Below are 16,110 nucleotides of genomic sequence, written 5' to 3'. Positions count from 1 at the left end.
ATTAGTTCTTGAACACTGGCACTCACGCTCATCACCATAAAATTAATAAACACCATTCAAGAGCCGCTTAAATTTGGCTACTGTCACAGCTGCGTATAAATGCAGTTTTAAAATACCTGGCCTGCCCCTGTGCGGGTCCAGAGGGCAGGGACTTGGCAGGGAAGGTAGGCAGCTTTGGGTACAGGTGTGCTACGTGTGGGTTCAGAAATGGCCTCTGAATTTCACAGGACCATGATGCTGCTCCAAAAACCGAAGGAAAGGGGGGGGGAGAGGGGGATTGGGGAGGGAAGTTTAGTTCCTGTATGTTAAGCGAAGTTGACAGGAAAACTCCTGTGTTGCCCCTACTTGAAATACAACAACCTGCGGTCACTGGATGAGATCTGAAGGGCACGCAATACAGCGGATATTTTTTTTTCTTTAACAAGGTAATCTTTGGAAGGCACTTCTTGGCCGCGTTTCAGAACTTCTGAAACACAATGGAGTGCACTGAGTCATCGTAATCCAGTGGGGACACGGGTCCAACCAGGGTTGAAATGTGAAACAGAAAACGGGTATTTTATTAAGAGTAAAAACTTCATCATGCACCTGAGAAATATTTTTAACTGTCTTTGAGAATTTCATATGGTCTAATTCACTTCCATATGAATAAACTATCAATACTGTAATAACTAACTCTGTATTAGGTGGCTACTAACTGGCATCTTCCTAGTCTTGGTTAGGGTAAGCAGACACAGTCAAGCTCCTCGAAGGAAGTGCCGCTTCTGGAAGCCGTCGCAGTCCCGCAGCACAGACGAGCGGCGGTTGCCCGCTGAGCGATGCAGACCTGGCAGGACGACGACTCCGGAGAACAGCTTCCTGCCTCTTCCATATCACCACCTTCGTGCAGCTTGGCTACCTGCTCGGTAAACAACAAGCCTTGCCTAGCTGTGAGTAGATTTAAATTTAAAAAAAAAAAAAAAAAAAGAAAGACTAATGCTTATTAATCTCTTATCTAATAATTATATCAATATGTTGATTCACATAATAATGAGTTAGCTGTTCACCTTATTTCAATCACTTGTGTAAAAACTGTACTTGGGCTCAAAGTGAAATCCTGCCCTGAGATTAAGGGGAGGATTTCCATTGACTTCAGCTGAAGGAGGGTTTAGACATGTCTGTTCCTGCCAGAGGACTGCTTTCCAGAGCCGCTTGTTGGCCCTTCATCCACTTACGGGATCTCCACCATAGCATCATGTACTTCATTGCAAATGTTTGTGACAGCTGAAACCTTTTAACAGCATCCTAACAAGAATCCCATTTCCTGCATTTGCATCCTTCAGATACTCATATACTCTAGTTAGTTCACACTATTTAATTAGTTATTCTCATGCCTAATGCTCCAACTGATGTACTTACCTTTAGGTTTTTTCCATTGCCTGCTGAGGTTTGACCTGCCTCTCTCACCTGTTAAAGCACCAGAAATACCCAATACGATCAGTGCTGGGCTGTCGTATCGGAATGGCAGCGGCAGTGTTGCTGTAGGGTACGTGCAGCAGCGGGACGGTGCGGAGCGGGGAACGGCAGCAATACTGCACCGAGGGAAATTACATGCATTGACTTGGCTTATTTGCACTGCAGTGGTAGTACCACTCACTGCTGGCTCTCCTGTACTCTCCACAGTAGCTGTATTAACTTGAAACAGTAACAGAAAAAGGAAATATATTGCATTTGTTCAAAACTGAGGAAAATTTGCTTTGCTGTGTGTGTCTATCCACTGGTTTCTGCAGCTATGCATCACCTCTTTCATTAAAGCATGTACTGTAACGCAAGTGGGGCAGTACATGCCAGCTGATGAAGAAACGATCAGGACAGTATTACATCAGCCTCTAAAAACAGCTCCAGTCTTACTTATTTTACAAAAAAGAGTATTGAGGAAAGTCTTTGACTGCTTGTTTTGGCATAAGATATGATTTAGTTTTATGTACCAGGTCCTAATAGCATCAGTCATGGCTTCCTTGGGCAGAATTTTGCTGGAGCACCTCTGCTATGGAGCCAGGCTGAGAGAGTTGGGGTTGTTCAGCCTGGAGAAGAGACGGCTCCGGGGAGACCTCAGAGCCCCTTCCAGTCCCTGAAGAGGCTCCAGGAAAGCTGGAGAGGGGCTGGTGACAAGGGCAGGGAGTGACAGGACAAGGGGAATGGCCTGAAGCTGAAGGAGGGGAGACTTGGATTAGATACAGGGAAGAAATTCTTCCCTGTGAGGGTGCTGAGGCCCTGGCACAGGTTGCCCAGAGCAGCTGTGGCTGCCCCTGGCTCCCTGGCAGTGTTCAAGGCCAGGTTGGATGGGGCTTTGGGCAACCTGGGCTGGTGGAGGGTGTCCCTGCCCGTGGCAGGGGGTGGAACTGGATGGGCTGTGAGGTCCCTGCCCACCCAAACCAGTCTGTGATAAGAACGTTAGTCACAAGTATTAGCTCTCTGACATTGTACGTATGTATTTTTGTAGGAGCTGGGAAGTTCAAACTACGCCTTTTCCGCCCCCCCCCCCCCCTTAGCCCTCTTCATTTTAGGGAGCTGCTGCAGGAGGAGCCACTTATACGCCCAAGACTTGAGACATGAATCGGGTTTCATGTGCAACAGCGTTTCAGGATACTGGGACTGATTTACTACTCCTTACTACTTTCACTCAGCAATTTATGGGTAGTTGTTGGGAGTACTGAGACCACACATCTCCCCAAAGGTAACGTATTCAAGGCTGCACAATATATAAGGTACTGTATGCAGGGAGTAGTAAACTCCCTCACAGAACTGGGACTTACAATTGCACAATTTGATCCTTCTTTCTGGTTTTATGCTGTGCTGGGTTTAACTAATCAGCTCAACATTGTGTATATAGGAGAGTTTTAATGTCAAAGGAAGTATTTTTCAGTAACATTCTCCCATTTCAGAAAGGACTTTCTCAGTCACCAAAAATAGTCCTTAGCAGCATTACATGACCTGTAATGGCTTTATTTTGAAGATTGCTTTAATACAATCAGCTGAAATAGAACAGTGTCTTATTTTCCAATGCGTGTAAGCCCTCTACGCTGTAGGGGGTTTGTGTCTGAAACAAACGCCTATAAAATTCCAGTAAGCCTGCCTGTGCAGTAAGAACAAATCTCATTCCTTGTGTTGCCACAAAGCATACATTGACATCTGATGCATCCAGTAGCTCCTGCTGTAACTCATCTTTACAGAACTATGTCAATAAACACACAACTAAGCCTGTTAGGTGAAATCTGTTTTCTTGCCTAAATCCAACTCTCTCACCTGCTGGGCTCCTTACAGCTCAGCAGAGCTCTGAAGGCCACACCACGCACTGATGCCTCTAGAACTGAGGGACTTCAGTTGTCTCTTGGGAGTCTCAGCTGAAGCCACTAGTACTCAGCTGAACTTGTCACGCTTGTCTGTTTTGACCAGTGTATCATCTGAGACTTTCCCTCCATTTTTTTTTTTTCCCCCTCCATATATCAGATATTTTATAGTTTGCTTGGTAAAGGCAAAAGATGAACCACCTGGAGGCACCTATTGCCGAGTCCAGCCTGCTGGTTAGCAAAAGAAAGAGCACGAAGAGCTTTTTGGCATAAGGATGATGACATTTCAAATGGCCACAGTATCGGACCTAGCAACATGCACCTAGAACTTTCATGGTTAGATTCTGTGATTGCTAATGTCCTTTTATATATGATAGCTAAAGGTTAATTACCTTGCATCTGTTCTCACAGGCTGGAAGGAGACTGGATACAGAAGCACAAAGAAAAACTGACGGTTACGAATGCAAATCCCATTCCCCACCTGGGAAAGCCCAGTAGAGAGCACCCTTCTGAGGTAGGGTACAACTGCTGTACGTGCCTGGTGGCAGCTGTTCCCCAGGAGCTCTGTCATCCTCTATAGCACAAAGTATAGAAAATAACCGCAGCAATTTTTGTCTGCCACAATCCCAGCTCTCAGCACAAGGCAGCGTAGGGGAGAGAACTGTTAATGCATAATGTTCATACGCTGCGAACATGGCACAAGTGCCAAGTGCCCTTCGGAAGCACAAGGATGTTTGTTAGCAGTGTTTTCTCTTACAGAAAAAGCTCAACAGGTCTCAGGTCTCACACTACCAGATTTCAGAGCACACCTTCCTGCATGGAAGGGCATGGAACAGAAATTATTCTCCTGGGATGTGGATCTGCACTGAGGCTGTATTCTATTTTTGGAGCTCTACTGGAATGTTTCCAAGACCACCATGACACAATTACCTCACTATGGGTGGTAAACATGTCTCTACTATTACTGCAAACTTTTCTGCACTGTTTGCTGTGCATTCTTTAACCACTGTTTCTTTATTGGAAGGATTCTTGCCGTGTTGTCGCCTCATCCTTGGACCCCTCTCTGAATACAGATGTGGAAACAGGCAAACAAATCCTGTGCCGAGCAGATACCATTTACTAGGTGGAGCCCACAGATAAGGTAGGAGATAATCTGATGAGACAAGACTGCTAAACCACAGCGTAATTCCTTTCTAGTTTGAGCCTATCACTTAATCAAGCTGCTTCCAATTACAAGGAAATAAATGCCTGTACCTCTTATAGGTAAGACAGAATCAGTAGTAGAAAGATGGAGGTCAAGGGTTAGTATCCTTCAATAAAGAGCAGAACTAATTAACCATTTAAAAAATTAACTAACTCAGCTGTACTGCCTTCTTCTATGAAGACAGGATGAAGGCCACTTGCACGAGGGGCTAAAATCAATGTGCCAGAACCGATACTGCAGTAGCTCTCTGCAGTATCTGCTTATCACAATACACTGAAAACATAGGGAGACGTTAATCCCCAAATTCAGGTATTTTGCCTAAGACACACTTAGGACTCAGTGAAGAGGGGTTCTGCTTTTAGCAATTACTAAAAAAGAAAAAAAAAAAATCTGGCTCTGCTAATAACATTGAGGTGCATATAATTTCAGTCAGACTAAGCAATGACAAGCTTCCTCTATTTCTTGTTTTCTAAAGTATGCTGTTAAAGAAACCCAGCAGCACTGAGCGCCACTATCAAGCGTTACAGTAACAGAATGGCAGAAATAGGGACATCAAGCCTAAAACTGGCATATAACTCCAAACTCAACATAAAGCAGCTACTCATTTCCATCTACGACCCAAGTTCTATTTCTTTCTTTCACAAAAGGTGCTTTACAAATGTGGCAGATACAACGGCAGTATCACAGCTGGAGTGGCTCGCATAGATTAAGTCATTTATAAGCATACTCCCTATACTTACTTATAGAATGTTAAGTATATTAAAGCTTTTAAGACATCTCGTACTGCCAAAATAAAATTTATTGGTATGTTTCTGCCTGAATCTTACCCATCTTACCTTACCAGCTGCATTTATGTAAATGCCAAGGTGCAGTTAAGACTAGTCGAGCCCATCCTCCTAAAGTCTAGATTTACATACAGCATTTTAAACTTAGGCTCAGAAACCAGCCCTGGAGTAAGCAGAGTTCCTGCATGTTCATCAGCAATGTTGTAAATAAGGATTTTCCCCCTCACATAGTGAAGTCTTGTACCAAAGCTCTTTAACAAAAGTCACAGTTAATGCTAGAATAATTTTTAGTTAACACTAATTCTAGTTAACACGGTAATTTTTGTAACATGGTCTTGACTTTATTGAAATAATGTGGGCACTGTTTTCTTATAAAATTCACTTCCTTATTTTGGAGAAAGTAAAGTCCATTCACCGTAAGAGTTGCACAAAATGCTGTATTTTATTAACTAAATCAAACATGTACAATTAAATTCATACAGGATGTTCAATATAAGCATACTTAACGTGTTTATAGTATCTACGATTCTGTCCTATTGTCAAAAGTTTAAATAGTGGCTGGTATAGACGTAACATGTCAATGTTACAAGATGCTCAGCAGTTAAAATAAAGTCTCTGTGTTGCATGGTATAGCGTGTCCAGCTGCAGCCCTACCCGAACTATTGCTGTTGTGCAGCGTAATGACATAAACACGCATGGCCTGCTTTCCATGAGGGACAAACCACGCCATCATTCACTTTAATGGACTGAAAACCTCCCTCCTGCAAGACTGCAAATAATCCATGATTGAGAGCTTGTTTTATTAGGAGTGCCTATACCTGTTGAGAAGCCACCAGCTTTCAGGTCAGTTGTAAGCTGAGCCTTTTGGGAAAGGAAAACATTAGTTTCTCCACTTGACATGCCTGAAGCTGAAGAAAGATGTATTATAGCTACCTGTTCAAGTACGTAGTATTAGTACCCCAAGTGAATGTTAAGTGCGTACCACCTCCATCCTAATTGCAGGAAACTCCCATCTTACCCAAACGTAGCCTCCTACTCGCAGGATATCACAACCCGATGTCACCAAAATGGCAAGCGTGCCCTCAGATGCAGCATTTCACCACACTGCATTCCAGCTAGCAGCACTATGCTTGAGCGCTACCAAAAACCTGTTTCGTTAAGCCTCGATATGCTTTGAAACAGCTTGTCATTTCTCTTCACGTACCAAAGCTGCAGAGGTTAGGATGGAGCCAAAATGGTCCTGGTGTTATAATAAAGCCCTAAGAAAGGCAGCAGGTTGTATAGTTACCTCCTTGTGAGCAAAATCCCTGCCCTAAAACTATGCAACCTACTACCTCTTCCTAGGAGCCCAGTGCTTCCTTTTTGCAGTTCTTCTTACTTAGCAGCTGCTCTGTGAAGTCAGTTTAGCTTACCAGCTGCTTTTGGTCTTCTGCCTTTTAGGTCTGGGAACGTACTGCAAGTGTACGCTGTTACCACTGCTTGGTAAGTGGCTCACCCGTTTTAACGCTCTGGGATTAAATACTCACAAATGGCTTCATTTTCACTGACCTCCTATGCTAAACTTTCAGTCCCAAAAAGCATTTTCACGCTTTTCCTTGTTATTCTAGCAGGATGCTAGCTGCTCACTCTAGTGCAGAAGCAGTTAGACTGGGTACACCTAGGACATCAGGAGGAAAAAGAATGCAGTAAGCTTAAAACATCTTTTTATAAAACAATAACCACTTCAGAGAAAAATTACAGTTCTGGATCTTGGACGCTCAAACTTCATAGCTTTACACTCCCCCAAAAAGGTGAGGGGTCAGTTTTGGCCATTCAGCGCTTCAACTTTGTATTACATTATGTCTCACCTGCTAGAAAAGTTGGAGAAAAATAAGCAGATTTATTCGTAAAGTATAATGTTAAGTTTTCCCTCCGACTTTCGCTAAGCAGTTGGAGTCATGGAACTTTAATGCACAATAGGAATTGAGGTCTCAAAACAGTTTAGGTCACAATGTACAAGTTTGAGCTACCTGTATTTTTACATTCAAAGCCAAATTGGTTTAGAATAATTTCCGCTCTCTCAGGTATCCCACTCTATATCATATATACATAACCATTTTTGATATCCAGTCAGCACTGTGCCACTCACCTTGAAAGAAAAGTCATATTAGTTAAATATATCACTTGGGGGTTGTACCATATACACTGATTATTAATCCTGCAAGTAGTGTCACTGATTAATCTGATACTTTATGACCCTAAATTTATCTGACAGATCTATTTGTTACTCAATGCAGACATGAATGACTGCAAAGGACCGCAGTTTGTTTTACTCCTCAGGGAAGGCAATAGATTGTATAGTTATCTCCTGAACAGGGTAAAATAACTACCCTACAACTATACAATCTACTACCTCACTCTGACAGAGAAGCATATACTTCAGCAAAGAACTTAAGCACTAACCATAGTTTCATTCTAAAGGATATTTGATATTTCAGTTAGCAATATTAAACAAGACAACAACTGGAACATCAATAACTTGTATTTGATTACCCCACCATACACATACAGGAATCAATCTAGTCTTTTTTACTCAGTAGAGGAGAAAAATTGATGTAGAATGATAACCTAGCTTTTCCAAGAATTAGAAAAATCTAACCACAATTACCCACAGGTGTTAAAGAAATATCTTCCCCTAGAATAAGCATTAGAAGTACTGAAGTTCAGTAGAATCTGACATTAAACTGAGAAGTTTCCATTGTTGATTTTCTGCTGCTTTAGGAAAGACAGTAGATTGTATAGTTATCTCCCAGTTGTGGGTATGACCCTAAAACTATACAACCTACTACCTCATCCCACAGTGCAGGCATCTTCAGAGCTGAGGGGAAAGAGTGTCGCTTTAGTAGACAGGTTAGGCTAGCTGCAGACAGCATCCACAGTATACAATATCGATCACAGAAAAAACATTTCCCTTACTCCCCCCAGCCATGCAATAAAGTCATTTTACAGATAAGATCCCTTAATTTCCAAATTTTACCAATTGCTTAGGTCTTAATACATTTCATCTTTAGACAGTTAGCAAGTTGTAGTAGTCATAGCAACTACAGTTGTTAAACTTCTCTGTTAAAGGAAAAGTACTATTTGTGTTCCACAGATGTAACCTCTCATCTGAAATCAGAAGAAAAGTCTATCAGAAACATCATACGCAGACCTAAATTTCTTCTTCTTTAGAACTTCAAAATAGGAAAATCTAGGACCGTAGATACGCAGCCAATCTACATGGATCAGTATGAGGCCCTAATATTTATATTTCTAATTAAATAAATATTAATATTACAGATAGCAACTTTTTTCAGCTATCGTAACAGTTAATAGCTCAAAGAATATCACGTACTGTCAAAAGTAGTATTTTGTGCTGCTTCTGTTAGTCTTAAATTATATACAGCCCTGTGCACAGGGATTCTTTTATTATAAAAAAACCCCCCTGATTATGGCCTATACCCTGGCACTTAATTGTTAAACTGCCTTACCAAAAGGCCACTTAAAATAGACATTGTTTTCAGATCAGAAACCAGTGGGTTTCTCTAACTGCTCCTGACAGAACCTGAAACCGAATTTCTACATTAATGCAGCTCAACATGACCTTGAAGTAAAAAAAAAATCTTAGAATACTGAAATCAAAATACTTGCCAGACAGATGTGTGACTTACAATCCCCTTCTTAGCAAGGACATCTTGAGAACAGAGCTGGAGAGGAAAACTGATTGTTTTGTCAATGTAATTTAGAAGATAGTTGAAAATGTTTACAGAAATGCAGTTTTTAAAACATTAAATACATGTTTTACTACTACTTCATCCCAATTCTAAACTGAGGTTTTCAGACCACTCTTCAAACAAAGCCTTGATAGAACAAGAGCGCCCTAATGCATGTTAATGTCCTTGCCAAAAAACACAACGCGTGATCCAATGCATTAATATACAAAGGGATGACGTTATTCCTTGAACAGAGAAAAAAATAAAAGTATTTTCCAGCCCCCTCAACACTTTACTCCAGAATCCCTTACACAAATATTGATGACAAATTTTGGTGAATCACTCCTAAAATCTTGCTTGTAATTGGTATAAATCCCACTATTTGCTTTTCCTAACTTACGCACCTACCAGATCATACATTTTAGCATGCACAGATGGACACAAGCGGTTGGTCCTAATGCCCGAAACAGAAATTGGAACAGTAGCACCGGGACAAAGTCAAACCATTATGAAGCACTGGCATGCATCACATCCTTTCCAATTAGCTCAGGCAGAGGTCCTGCTGTCAAGCAGATAATGCAGTAGGGAAGCTGACAGTCCTTTCAGTTCTCTCTTCCTGAATCCAAACCCTCAGCAGCTGAGCAGGACTCATGTAAAAACCCCATTTCTCAAGGAGAGAGGCAGCCTGCTGAGGCCTCTCTGCAGAGAGAGCCAACTCCATGTCTTCAGTTTGTTACTTAGCGATTCCATGAAGTTAATGAAGTCCCAGATGTTTAATTTCAGAAGGAACTTTAAGATGAAGCTGAGGAGTCTCTGATGTACTGAAAATGGTTTAAGCGCTTTGAAAAACTGAATAGGTGTCACCACAGAAAAAGCTTATGTCAAAAATGTAAAATGTGTAAAATATGTAAAAGACAGTATTTCTTTTTTTTTAAATGCTGCCTGAAGGACACAAGGACTGTAATAAACTAGAACCTGAGCTGTTGCATTTCACCCCTTTAGGCAAAAGTTAGCTGTGAAGTTGACCAACTTGACGCGCTCTATCAAGCAGCTTTTATTTTTATTTCCATTAACGGTAGGACTTCCCAAGCAAATTCTGTTATCGGAAAAATTTTCCCGTTAAGTACTTGCTGCTCCTCAATCCTTAACAATCATCTGTCTCCTTTCAGCTTCCTGAAACAAGAGCCTTTCATCTAATACAGGTCTGGATGGGCTGTTAATTAAAGTAAAAAAAAAAAATCTCCATGCAAAAATATTACTAATGACTTCCAGTTGTTACCCTGTGGTTATACACAGCAGTCTGGCTTGAGATCATAAAGTGTATGTAGGAGATTAGGAAAATCTCCTCCTTTAACAAATACACCTTAGGAAAGATCATCAGGTATCCTGTCTTCTCTTGCAGAAAATCAATTTTATTGATCTTATGTCACTCAGGTATTTTTTTTTTTTTAATTCAGTTTAATACAGAAGGGTATAGAATTAAAATTCTAGTAAAAAAAAAATAATCTTCTTTTAGAAAAAGCTCAGGTTACCTTTATTTTTGTTTTTACAGCATATTAATGCGAAGTCTAGCAAATTAGTGTTCTGCTTTATATTAATCCTGCAGTTTTGGGGGTTTCTAACTTGTGGGTTATTTCTACTAGTTTATAAAAACTGTATCACCTAAGTTGCAGTGTCCTCTTACGGAATGAGATCTGCCAGGTCTCCTTGAAGGCCTGCAGTATGCCACTTCTCTGATATCATGCGTTAAGGTTTTCTGGCACACACAGAAGCAGAGCAGCCTGACGTACAGCATGCTTGATAAATTATGCTCCTGGCACAGCCTCTACTCATTTGGTATGTTCTCATCATCAAGTGAATCTGCTCTTGCACACATCCCTGCCGCTGAAGTCACTGCGCTGATGATATCACACCTTAGAATAGCACCAGAGCTTCTGGGTTATCTACCTGCCTGTTCTCTCCTTCAGCAACAAAGACTTTCTGCTTTTAAGACATAAATGGTTAATTTGCTTTCCTGAGTCCAAAGTGCTTTTTCCAGTCACCATGTGTTTGCATTTTTAAATCCCCAAAGCAGTGAAAGTGAAGGAAGCGACACTGTAATTGTGCAACCGTCCAACTTTCACATCACACCGGCACCGATGAAGGTGTTCGCTGCCAAACATGACCTCACTGAAGCTGCCTACCGCAGCCCAGGCTCCAGCCTGCACGCAGCTTTCACCACACGATGGAGCTCCAGGGTTTACGATACCAGCACTACCACCACCAAATCCTCAAGATTCTAACCCCATGATTTCAGCAGCACCCCCTGCGCTGGAGCCACACTCCTCGACTCCTGCCGCCTTCTCCAGCTGCGCCTGTAGTGCCTGCACACCGAGAACCCCCGACGACTGGCTACGTGCAGGCTTACAAACTCAGGTTTGTTCGTTCTGTGGGCTTTTTGTTTGACCAGTGGGAATTGGAGTGGGGGAAACGGAGCAGCGTGATTAACGCAAACTCAATTATCCTTCATATTGCTTCCCCTCGCTTCACTCAACTACTACACGATGACATTGTCTGTCATCACGTGCTACCTACATACCTCGTATCTCCCCTTTCTAAGAGGCTCAGTAAGATTACTTAGTGACCGACACAAAAGTTTTAGTGTGATTTAAAAGTTTTTCCTCTTCTATATTCAGAGGTTTGGATTGTACCTTCCTTTGTATTAACACAGTGCTTATCTTGCTAGAGCCTTGCTCCTAATCTGTGTCCAGGAGAAGTTACAGCAGTAGAATCTAAATGGGTTCTAGCACTCTGAAGTACACTTTTCATGGTTTTCTTCAGCTACCTGTAAGTTTAAAACCTCTGAAATGATCCTAAACTGCATAGAAAAAAAATCTCAAGAATTTACACTCTTGTTTAGTAGCACATAGCAGAACATAAGCAGTTAAACTATTCTCCAACCTGTGAGAGAAAAAAAATAGCTCAAATGATGGTTACGATTTTTATTCATTACTCTGCTGAAGGAACAAAACGTACATTTGTCGAAATAACAAAAGTCCTGTTTCCTCTCAGAGTGATCCTAAAAGACAAGCGCTTTATTCTCCCAGTTATTTTGTCCACTTTGCAGCACAGAAGAAACCATCTAAAGCTGAAAGTGTGTTTGTAGAGGGAATAGTTCCTACACAAATCATGCTTTACTGACACTTACTATATGCAGCGTGGAAGTAAACAGATACATTAACTTGACGTATGTAATGCTGTAGTATATCCTTCTGTGAAAAGATCATTTGGAAATTGTAAATCTGTAAACAGCATGTTATCTGAAAAGGCTATATACTCTAGTGCTTTAATTCAGCTTCAGAAATTCAGCGGATAAAATTAAGTGTAACAAAAGTCAAAGCTGTAAGTTAAAAACCCGAAGATTAAGACTAAACAGATTAGTTTTGTGGTTTGGTGTTTTTTTTTTTTCACTTTGTGCCAAGCAAATTCACCTGCACTGAGAACAGGCACTGACCAAGAAAACAAAAATTATTTCAGCAGATTGTAAAGCTTGCCAGCTGATGTCCAGGCACCTTTTCAAGAATCCCTTGCTTATGCCCAAAAATTTTAAATTTAAGACCTTTACTTGGATATGGTAGTCCATTTAGCAGCAATACGCTGCAGTAGGTGTAAATCTCACCAGAATACTTGTTTGGACTGGCAAATTTGCCAAAGAGGAGCAAAGGAGTACAAGCAGTTTCAGTGCACAACGCTACACAGACTCAGAGATGTGCTGTAACTCTAAGCATGAGCAGTACCAAAGTCCACGCACTTAGACAGGGATGTGTGTCATACGGTATTTCTTGGAATTTTTCATACGAGTGTAATATTAATACTTTTGACTGTCATCGATAATGTATTTATCTCATGTCTCAATTGGAAACACCAATTTATTTTTTTTTTTTTTTTTTTACACAAGATGTATATTCCACTTAAATTGCTTTAACACAAAGCATTCTGGTTTTAAGCAATTATGACATGAAATATTACTGGTTTGCCATGTTTTCAATTAGTATGTTTGATTTTGACTTATTTTTCTAACCATGTTGTTACAGATGGAATATAAATATCCAGAAACCACACCTTGAAAGACATTAGAAGTCACTACTGCCCACTCCTGCACTGAACGAAGCATATCTCCTATGGAAAGGTAAAGTATGTGATCATAATTAATAATTTCTAATATGAACAAGAACCAAAGTAATACGAATCCTAGCATCTTCCTGTACGCATATTTGATTTCACAGCGTTAGTATTAAACTATCTGTGTGTAACTGGTGAATGCATTACAGTCCTGTACTGGCAAAAACCTCAGTGAAATTAGGTAACATGTTGTAGTAAGGAAAATGACTATGCTAAAATGTTACCAGATTTTTACAAATCCTGTTTGAATACAGGTCTGTTGGTATGCTGGCAGAAGAAATATGTATCTGAGCCCACTTCGGTTTAGCTACAGCTTCAAACGGCACAAAGGGCTCAGCGCGCTGCTCCAAGGAAACCATCATGTTGGTTATTTTGTTCCTGCTTCAAACAGGCATGTATACTTACTAATGTACAAATGTGTAGTTATTCCCCAGATTTGTGTCTCTTAGGTCACAGTACTAGTAAGCGTGACTACCTTTTTCTGCATAAAGTTTGCATGTTAATATAATTACACAAATTCAGCAAATAATGAAGTTGGTGCACGAGAACATTTTCAAGAATGCTGTGTTACATTACTAATTGGCAACATAATTAAACATCTATTGCCCTAAGTCCTAGCGGCCTTTCGCTATTTTGCAAATGAACCAATGTTTTCCGCGACTAACAATACACATTTATCAAAAGGAAAGTGAAATAAGGATACGGCTTTTTAGTAGTAGTAGAAAAACAAAGCAAGAGATTTGATGTTTTATCTAAACTTCTTTTTGCCAAGTCCCTAGTCTTATTACGCAAAGTAACTTCCTAGCATGACCTATGCGAATTCAGGTTGCATTTAAGATATACAGAGCACAACTTGGTGAAAAGCTCAGTGAAAAAAATAATCACAACCAACAATTTTATATTTAAAAAAAAAAATCCCAATGCAGATATTTAGTAAGTCCCTCTTCACGAAGCTAGCTCATAGGGCACAAAAATACTATTAAATTTATTACTGTGTGTTGACTAGACTAGAAAGACTGCAGCAAGTTTGAGCAACTACTGCAAATAACTCGTTGAGTAAGTTCAGGCTGTTCAACATCTGAGCGTTGCTGTGAACAGAACATGTCAAATTTGACAACAGGAGCCACACCAGCGAGTACCTGTTTTGGTGAAGCCCCCCGGGGCTGCTTACCCGCTTGAAGAATTAGGAAGAGGATGATGCCCTGCTTCTTCACTGTTGTTTAATTAAGTTAAAAAAATATCATTGCATTTGAAGGGACAGATTCATTTTTCTCAAAAGTTGTCACACATTAAATCTGACCCATTGTTGTGATAAAGGATCATTCTGTAGGATGTCTATGTATGTTTTTAACGGAAGCAATTTTTCCACGCCAGCTAAGACTTGCATTACAGTCAGAAAACTGTCTGCGCAGAGCAGTACGATTCAAGAGGTGCACACACAGTGTAGAAAAGGCAAATCTATGAATGAGGATTATCGTAACCTTGAGCATCGGGTTGAGTTTCCACTCCTACAAGAAATAAGCCATAAAAGTATAATTTGGTTGAGTAACGCCCTTCCGTACAACTGACTGCGCCGTGCGAGAAAAGTCACCGTAAGCGCGGCGTTGCGTGTCGGGAGGGATTTACACCGTGCCAACTCAAGCCGGAGCTGCGTCTTGCTCCACCAGCGCAGCGTCCTGCGCCCCAGCCCTGCGCTTCGCCGACGCCACCCTCGCTCACCAAAGCGCGTTTGGTTTCCCAAGGTGGTTCCTTCCTTTCAGCTCCTGCCGCCTCCTCTCTGAGCTCACCTCTCCCACCGCCGTTCGGCCTCCTGCCCGCTCTGCCCGTCTCTAACGCCCTTCCAGCCGCTGCCTGCGGCGCTGCCCGCCCCCCCGCCCGCCGCCTCTACCTGCCCGCCCCGCCGCGCGTTCCTTCGGCCGGAGCTGCCCGGTGCCCGAGGCGCGGCAGCCCCGTGCGGAGCCGGTGCCCCCCGCTGCCGCCCCGGTAGCGGGAGGGAGGGGCCTCCCCCCGCCGCCAAGGTCTCCCCTGCCCACACACTTGATAGCGGAAGTGACGTACCCAGGCGCTGACGGCATCCGCGGCCTATCCCCGACGGGCGGCGGGACCAAGCCACCAGTCAGGAGCGCCCGGGGGCGGGACTTCCGGCCCTTCAAGTTAGTCTGGAGGAGTGATGGGGGAGGAAAGGGGAAAAAAAAAAAAAAAAAAAGGCCTCAATTAGCAAAAGAGCGATAATGAACGGAGACCCCAGCGGGGGCGGGGGGCGGCCGGCGGGGAGGTCCCGCCTGGCAGCGACGGCCGCGCCCCCGCCTCTCACCGGGGCAGGCGGCCGCAGTCACCGCCTCCGCACGCTGCCCGGGCCGCTCAGCGCGCCGAGGAACAGCCCCCCACTCCGCGGGGGCGGCGGCGCCGAGCGGAGGGTCCGGGCCCAGAGGCCGAGGCGCCGGCCCGCGGCGGGGGCAGGGCCGGGCCCATCCGTCCCGCGCGCCGCCCCGCCCGCGCCCCGACTCCGGCGCCCCGGGCTCGGCCGGCCGTTTCCCGCGGGCTACCCCCCCCCACCCCCGCTCGCCACCCGCCACGCGGGCGACGGCGGCGCCACGCGGGGACCGCGCCCGGCGCCCCGTTACCTGCCGCAGGGTGACCCGGAGCCGCGCCGGGACCCGGATGGAGTCGCGGCCGCTCCTGCCGCCGCTCGCCGCGCGGCACCACGGGAAGGCGCGACGCGCCCCGCGCCGCCCGCCCCATTGGCCGACGGGTGCTAAGCACCGCCCGCGTGCAGCGCCGGGCGGAGGGAGCCACCCGTCCATCAACCACCGCTTCTCACGCTCATTGGCTTTGGAACCGTGCGGCACCGCCTCTACCTGGGACTATCCTCACTGCATGGCGGGGAAATGGGCTCCGCCCCC

General features: G+C 43.5%; 3 long non-coding RNA genes across 3 annotated transcripts; 1 reads left to right on the top strand and 2 right to left on the bottom strand.

The window, feature by feature from the left end:
* Nucleotides 1-528: 528 nt before the first annotated feature.
* LOC142603238 (uncharacterized) lies at nt 529-2,494 on the bottom strand. The gene is made up of 2 exons (XR_012837127.1): nt 1,044-2,494; nt 529-924 (listed from the first exon to the last, which is right to left on the bottom strand). It is a non-coding gene; the product is annotated as an uncharacterized LOC142603238 (long non-coding RNA).
* A 981-nt stretch (nt 2,495-3,475) lies between these two features.
* On the top strand, nt 3,476-4,467 carry LOC142603240 (uncharacterized). The gene is made up of 3 exons (XR_012837129.1): nt 3,476-3,662; nt 3,738-3,840; nt 4,351-4,467. It is a non-coding gene; the product is annotated as an uncharacterized LOC142603240 (long non-coding RNA).
* Nucleotides 4,468-9,966: 5,499 nt separating this feature from the next.
* LOC142603239 (uncharacterized) lies at nt 9,967-15,939 on the bottom strand. Its single transcript, XR_012837128.1, has 3 exons — nt 15,832-15,939; nt 15,266-15,366; nt 9,967-14,715 (listed from the first exon to the last, which is right to left on the bottom strand). It is a non-coding gene; the product is annotated as an uncharacterized LOC142603239 (long non-coding RNA).
* Between the last annotated feature and the right edge of the window lie 171 nt (nt 15,940-16,110).

Source organism: Balearica regulorum, chromosome 10 (genome assembly GCF_011004875.1).
Source record: "Balearica regulorum gibbericeps isolate bBalReg1 chromosome 10, bBalReg1.pri, whole genome shotgun sequence".
Lineage (NCBI taxonomy): Eukaryota > Metazoa > Chordata > Aves > Gruiformes > Gruidae > Balearica > Balearica regulorum.
Note: the sequence above shows the minus strand (reverse complement) of the source record. Positions and strands in the feature narration are given on the sequence as shown.